A 7,935-nucleotide genomic window follows, 5' to 3' on the forward strand; every position below is an offset into this window, starting at 1 on the left:
ATCATGCAAGTCACTAATATCTTCATAATCATGTTCATTCTACTTATTCTCAACCACGATGCGAGTCACTAATATCTTCGTAATCATATTCATTGGATATCATCACCTTAGTACATCTTATATGGTAAACTCATGATCATATTCATCTAATTTCTTCATATTCATCCAATATCTTCTTTTTCATGAAGTAATTCACTAATATCTTCATAATCATATTCAGTTATTATCATCACCTTATGGTTATAGTATATATTATATTATATAGTAAACATGGTTATAGTATATATTATATATATATATTCAACACATTTCTTCATGATTATATTTATATAATAACTTCATGATTGTATGTATCTATTATTTTTATGATTATATTCATTCAATATATTCACAATTATAATGATTTACTATCTTCTTGATTATATTGATCTCGTATCTTAATATTTAACCAATATATTCATTATAATCATCAGATTTCTTCAGTATCATGTTGGATTTTTTCAAATTGGTCGAGAAATGTGGAAGTAGTACCATTTTTAAGCAATGGTATTAAGGAATTTTTTTGAAGGTGTAAAAAATGCTAGTTTGAATGTGCAGGATGAGTGGAATGTGTAAAAAATGATAGTTTAAATGTCCAGGATGAATTGAATGTGTTGAAGTGGAATGCTTTGAATAGGTTGAAAAATTTGGAAATGGTGGAAGTTTGAAAAATGGCCAATTCATTTTAAATGGGGAAAATGTCCCGAAAAACCTGGAATTCTGGGAAATCTGGGAATTTTTGGAATTAGTCAAGGGAAAGCCCGCAATTCCCGTATAGGCTGAACAGTTTGAAGTTGGAACGCTTTGAATCGGGTGAAACATGTGGAAGGTAGAGCGCGCCAAAATCTGGAGAAGAATAATAATAAATAGATGAATTTTGGTGTAGAAAACTATATGTTTTGGAGCATTCACACAATAATAATAGTTATTATTAGTAATACTTATAGTTGTTATTAGTAATACTAATAGTTGTTATTAATAATAATAGTTATTATTAGTAATACCAATAGTTATTAGTAATAAGTTATTAGTAATAAAAGTTATTAGTAATACTAGTAGTTGTTATGAGTACAAATAGTTATTAGTAATACAAGTTGTTATTAGTAATAATAGTTATTGATAGTAATACTAATAGTTGTTATTAGTAATAATAGTTATTATTAGTAACACTAATAGTTGTTATGAGTAATACTAATAGTTATTATGAGCAATAATAGTTGTTATTAGTAATACTAATAGTTGTTATTAGTAATACTAATAGTTGTTATTAGTAATGCTAAGTTGTTGTGAGTAATAATCGTTATTAGTAATACTAATAGTTGTTATGAGTAATAATAGTTGTTATGAGTAATACTAATAGTTATTATGAGTATTAATAGTTGTTATGAGTAATACTAATAGTTATTATGAGTAATAAGTTGTTATTAGTAATACTAATAGTTGTTATTAGTAATACTAATAGTTGTTGTGAGTAATAATCGTTGTTATGAGCAATACTAATAGTTGTTATTAGTAATAATAGTTATTATTAGTAACACTAATAGTTGTTATGAGTAATACTAATAGTTGTTATGAGTAATACAAATTTTTGTTATTAGTAATACTAATAGTTATTATTAGTAATACTAATAGTTGTTATGAGTAATACTAATAGTTGTTATGAGTAATAATAGTTGTTATTAGATATACTAATAGTTGTTATTAGCAATAATAGTTGTTATTAGTAATAATAGTTATTATTAGTAATACTACTAGTTGTTAAAAGTAATACTACTAGTTGTTTTGAGTAATACTACTAGTTGTTATGAGTAATACTAGAGTAGTAAATAATACCTTGACGTCCATGTCAGGATGATGGTAGTCAGTCAGTCAGTCAGCCTGCAACAACAACAACAACAAGACACACACACACAAAATGTTTTAACAAGAGTGAGAAATGATGGAGATGAAAAAGTTGTTGACTAGCAAGTTGGAGGTGTGATTCATGTGTGGGTTAATGTGTGATTCATGTGTGGGTTAATGTGTGATTCATGTGTGGGGTTAATGCTTCCTTTGTGGACTTGAAGGACATTCGGAAGACTTTCTGACGGAATAACCACATGCTAATGCTAGCATGCTAATGCTCGCTAGCAGGCTAAACTAAGCTAACGCTAGTTAGCTTGTTCCACTGACTCCTCAATGACTGGCGAAGCAGGCTGAAAAGTGGAGAATTGAATGAAAGATGCTGAAGTCGGCCAGTTCAACGCTCGCAAATGCAAAGCTTTGTCTCGCTGTGAGACTTGTGTTGTTCATTTGTTTGGACAAAATCAGGAGAAATTCTTACTTACCTGCTCGCTCTGTTACTAACGCTTTACGACTGCTTGGCCCCGCCCCCGCGCTGCTATTGGCCAGCGCCAACATTTCAGGCTTCCTATTGGCCCCCGCGGATGTCAATCTGTTGATAACGCCGTACAGCGGAAGTGCGGACGAAAGTTGCTCGTACAAAACTTCATCATCATAAATGTACACTTTGGGAATGTTTCTCATTGATAAGCACTCCAATCAATCAACCTCGTATTGATCGGACTGCTAGTGTCTGTGTCATGTTTGACTGATTATTTTGCACCAATTCTTACTTTTGTTTCCTTCAAGATGCCACAACACCAGGGGGAGCTCCACTAACCACGTTAAAGCCAGATTCCCAACTAACTAAGGTCTTAACTCATCCTCTTTCTATGCCACATCAATGCGGAATGCGCTCCCAACAGGTATAAAAGAAAGGGCATCTCTATCCTCCTTCAAAAGCGCAATAAAAGTTCACCTCCAGGCAGCTACAACCCTAAACTAACACCCTCCCCTGATTGCTAATAATCAAATGTAAACAATCAAATGCGAGATACTTTTTATTATGACTTCTGATCTCTCTCTCTCTCTCTCTCTCTCTCTCTCTCTCTCTCTCTCTCTCTCTCTCTCTCTCTCTCTCTCTCTCTCTCTCTCTCTCTCTCTCTATGTCCACTACTTGATGTCCATATCCCCCCCCCCCCCTCCACACCCCTGATTGTAAATAATGTAAATAATTCAATGTGATTATCTTGTGTGATGACTGTATTATGATGATAGTATATATGATAGTATATATCTGTATCATGAATCACTTTAAGTGGACCCCGACTTAAACAAGTGTAAAAACTTATTGTGGTGTTACCATTTAGTGGTCAATTGTACGGAATATGTACTTCACTGTGCAACCTACTAATAAAAGTCTCCATCAAAAAACCATGAGACGTCATCCTCTCAGGTGTGCCAACTTTGACCCCCGCTGCCGTCTCCATGGCAACGGTGTTGCGGTGCCCGCCATGTTTGTTTACCTGTGAAGTTATTGTTCCATCAATGACAAGAAATAACAACATCTGTAGAAAGTGGCTGGAAATATTGACTTATTTGGAATATATGCCACAGTAAATATGATCATTAATAAGACTGTATACATATCAATCAATGTTTATTTATATAGCCCTAAATCACAAGTGTCTCAAAGGGCTGCACAAGCCACAACCACATCCTCGGTACAGAGCCCACATAAGGGCAAGGAAAAACTCACAACCCAGTGGGACTTTGATGTGAATGACTATGAGAAACCTTGGAGAGGACCGCATATGTGGGTGACCCCCCCTCCTTCTAAGGGAGACCGGATGCAATGGACGTCGAGTGGGTCTGACATATTAGTGTGAGAGTCCAGTCCATAGTGGATCTAACATATTAGTGTGAGAGTCCAGTCCATAGTGGATCTAACATATTAGTGTGAGAGTCCAGTCCATAGTGGATCTAACATAATAGTGTGAGAGTCCAGTCCATAGTGGATCTAACATAATAGTGAGAGTCCAGTCCATAGTGGATCTAACATAATAGTGAGAGTCCAGTCCATAGTGGATCTAACATAATAGTGAGAGTCCAGTCCATAGTGGATCTAACATAATAGTGTGAGAGTCCAGTCCATAGTGGATCTAACATAATAGTGAGAGTCCAGTCCATAGTGGATCTAACATAATAGTGAGAGTCCAGTCCATAGTGGATCTAACATATTAGTGTGAGAGTCCAGTCCATAGTGGATCTAACATAATAGTGTGAGAGTCCAGTCCATAGTGGATCTAACATAATAGTGTGAGTCCAGTCCATAGTGGATCTAACATAATAGTGAGAGTCCAGTCCATAGTGGATCTAACATAATAGTGTGAGAGTCCAGTCCATAGTGGATCTAACATAATAGTGTGAGAGTCCAGTCCATAGTGGATCTAACATAATAGTGTGAGATTCCAGTCCATAGTGGGGCCAGCAGGAGACCATCTGGAGTGGAGACGGGTCAGCAGCGCAGAGACGTCCCCAACCGATGCACAGGCGAGCGGTCCACCCCGGGTCCCGATATATATTACAGGAAATATGTAAATTAATTCGAGTGTATACATAGTTATTTAAAATATATATTACAGGAAATATGTACATTAATTAGACTGTATACATAGTTATTTTAAATATATATTACAGGAAATATGTACATTAGTTAGACTGTATACATAGTTATTTTAAATATATATTACAGCAGTGTTTTTCAACCACTGTGAGATATTGTCTGGTTTGCCGTGGAAAATGATGCAACTTCACCTAATTGGTCCACAAAATATTTTTTGCAAATCAATAATTCTAATGTACAAATAATGTGGTGTTGCTTAGTGTCTGTGCGGTGTGGCGCTCAGCAGGGTAACCACGTAGTACTCCATGTCAGTAGGTGGCAGCAGGTAGTTCATTGCCTTGTAAAAGTCAGAATGTGTCAGGTGAGACGAGGATGGTTTGTGGTGATCCCAGTATGCAGAGCACAGATGGCGTGCAGGTAAAAAGGTATGTAATGCTTCAACCGAAAATAAACAAAAGAGAAAGGAAAAGGCAACGGAGCATAGGGATGGCTATGCAAAACGAAAGTAAAACTGAACTGGCTACAAAGTAAACTGAAACAGAATGCTGGACGACAGCAAAAACTTACGGCATCCACAAAGTACACTCGTACATGACATGACAACCAACAATATCCACACAAAGAAGGATAGCAACAACTGAAATAGTCTTGCATGCTAACACAAAGCAGGTGCGGGGAATAGCACTCAAAGGAAGACATGAAACTGCTACAGGAAAACACCAACAAAACAGGAAGGGCCACCAAAATAAGAGCACAAGACACGAACTAAAGCACTACACACAGGAAAACACCAACAAAACAGGAAGAGCCACCAAAATAAGAGCGCAACACAAGAACTAAAGCACTACACACAGGAAAACACCAACAAACTCCAAATAAGGCACGACGACCTGGTGGAGTTTCATTTTTTAATGTTTTCTGCTGGTGGTGTGCCTCTGGATGTCTTCATTTGAAAAATGTGCCTTGCCTCAAAAAAGTTTGAAAAAGCCTGTATTACTGTAAATATTATCATTAATAAGACTGCATTATAAATAAAGTTAAAGCCTGTATTACTGTAAATATTATCATTAATAAGACTGCATTATAAATAAAGTTAAAGCCTGTATTACTGTAAATATTATCATTAATAAGACTGCATTATAAATAAAGTTAAAGCCTGTATTACAGTAAATATTATCATTAATAAGACTGCATTATAAATAAAGTTAAAGCCTGTATTACTGTAAATATTATCATTAATAAGACTGCATTATAAATAAAGTTAAAGCCTGTATTACAGTAAATATTATCATTAATAAGACTGCATTATAAATAAAGTTAAAGCCTGTATTACTGTAAATATTATCATTAATAAGACTGCATTATAAATAAAGTTAAAGCCTGTATTACTGTAAATATTATCATTAATAAGACTGCATTATAAATAAAGTTAAAGCCTGTATTACTGTAAATATTATCATTAATAAGACTGCATTATAAATAAAGTTAAAGCCTGTATTACAGTAAATATTATCATTAATAAGACTGCATTATAAATAAAGTTAAAGCCTGTATTACAGTAAATATTATCATTAATAAGACTGCATTATAAATAAAGTTAAAGTACCAATGATAGTCACACACACACATTAGGTGTGGCGAAATTATTCTCTGCATTTGACCTATCACCCTTGATCACCCCCTGGGAGGTGAGGGGAGCAGTGAGCAGCAGCGGTGGCCGCGCCCGGGAATCATTTAGTGCAGGACGTCCTGGCGATGGATGCCCGTGTGTTGGTTGCCATAGGAGCAGCCTGCTGGCTGGCACCTCCCCATGTCTGTGGCAGTGGTCGACCTGCCTCATCCTTCTAGATGTTACCTTCTTGCTGAGCCTGGACAGCTGCCCGTATCCTAGCTGTTACCTTCTTGCTGAGCCTGGGCAGCTGCCCGTATCCTAGCTGTTACCTTCTTGCTGAGCCTGGGCAGCTGCCCGTATCCTAGCTGTTACCTTCTTGCTGAGCCTGGGCAGCTGCCCGTATCCTAGCTGTTACCTTCTTGCTGAGCCTGGGCAGCTGCCCGTATCCTAGCTGTTACCTTCTTGCTGAGCCTGGACAGCTGCCCGTATCCTAGCTGTTACCTTCTTGCTGAGCCTGGACAGCTGCCCGTATCCTAGCTGTTACCTTCTTGCTGAGCCTGGGCAGCTGCCCGTATCCTAGCTGTTACCTTCTTGCTGAGCCTGGGCAGCTGCCCGTATCCTAGCTGTTACCTTCTTGCTGAGCCTGGGCAGCTGCCCGTATCCTAGCTGTTACCTTCTTGCTGAGCCTGGGCAGCTACCCGTATCCTAGCTGTTACCTTCTAGCTGAACCTGGGCAGCTGCCCGTATCCTAGCTGTTACCTTCTAGCTGAACCTGGGCAGCTGCCCGTATCCTAGATGTTACCTTCTTGCTGAGCCTGGGCAGCTACCCGTATCCTAGCTGTTACCTTCTAGCTGAACCTGGGCAGCTGCCCGTATCCTAGATGTTACCTTCTTGCTGAGCCTGGGCAGCTACCCGTATCCTAGCTGTTACCTTCTTGCTGAGCCTGGGCAGCTGCCCGTACAGGTCTTTGTTGGTGGTGTGGATGTTCTGGTCCACAGCTCGTATCATTGTGGTGTAGGGTGGGTGTCAGGGTGCAGCTCTCGCAGCCATACAGGAGGACAGACTCCACAGTGGTGTGGAATAGACTCAGCTTTATGTGTCGGGGGATATTCCAGCACCACACTCTTGACCAGGGGTGGGCAATTAATTTTTACCGGGGGCCGCATGAGCTACCCGAGCACTGCTGGAGGGCCACATCCACAATATTTCAATTAAATTTTGCTCAATATTATTTTTGATATATACCGTAAGATAAATAATAATAATAATAATTAATAATAATAGTAATACTTCAACATAGTGTGTGTAACAGCATTCCATTACTAATATATATAAATTAACATTAATAATAAATGACAGTAAAATAAGCACACGTATGACTGAGGAGTCATAGTGTAACTTTGTGTGGTGTTTGAGTTGTCCGACTTTTTGTGTGGCCATAAACGCACCAGTGGTTTAGTGCTATGCGTGTTGGTGACAGATGACAAGTTGCTTTTGGCCTGCTTTGTACGGCAGAAAATGACTAGTTTTTCCAGATAGAAGTGTTTTACTCATGTTTTTGGTGTGGTTATGTCCAAATATAAACAGTTTTGCTCAATAAAGTGATCGATATAATTCCTGTCCTCGAAGCATCTCGATAGACGTTACAATAATTGAACGGTGTTCAATTGAACGGTGTTGACGAACACCGTTAGGGCCGCTTGTTGTCACTGTCACTCAAAGTTGCATTGCAAAATTACATAGAATAAATATGTTTCTTTTGTACCGCCCGATTGTAGCTGAGATAGGCTCCAGCGCCCCCCGCGACCCCGAAGGGAATAAGCGGTAGAAAATGGA

General features: G+C 38.1%; 1 protein-coding gene across 2 annotated transcripts in view; it reads right to left on the minus strand.

Annotated features, from left to right (window-relative positions):
* LOC133638233 (KAT8 regulatory NSL complex subunit 1-like) overlaps positions 1 to 2,426 on the minus strand; it is a 64,687-nt gene extending 62,261 nt beyond the window's left edge. The window contains exons 1-2 of one of the 2 annotated variants that reach the window (XM_062030621.1): positions 2,367 to 2,426; positions 1,873 to 1,917 (exon numbers count right to left, since the gene is read on the minus strand). The gene's annotated coding sequence lies outside the window, so the exon portion shown is untranslated. Of the gene's footprint in view, positions 1 to 1,872; positions 1,940 to 2,366 lie in introns of those variants that run through there. The other variant, XM_062030622.1, reaches the window with a different exon arrangement.
* Positions 2,427 to 7,935: the final 5,509 nt, after the last annotated feature.

The sequence above is a fragment of the Entelurus aequoreus genome, linkage group LG21, assembly GCF_033978785.1.
Source record: "Entelurus aequoreus isolate RoL-2023_Sb linkage group LG21, RoL_Eaeq_v1.1, whole genome shotgun sequence".
Lineage (NCBI taxonomy): Eukaryota > Metazoa > Chordata > Actinopteri > Syngnathiformes > Syngnathidae > Entelurus > Entelurus aequoreus.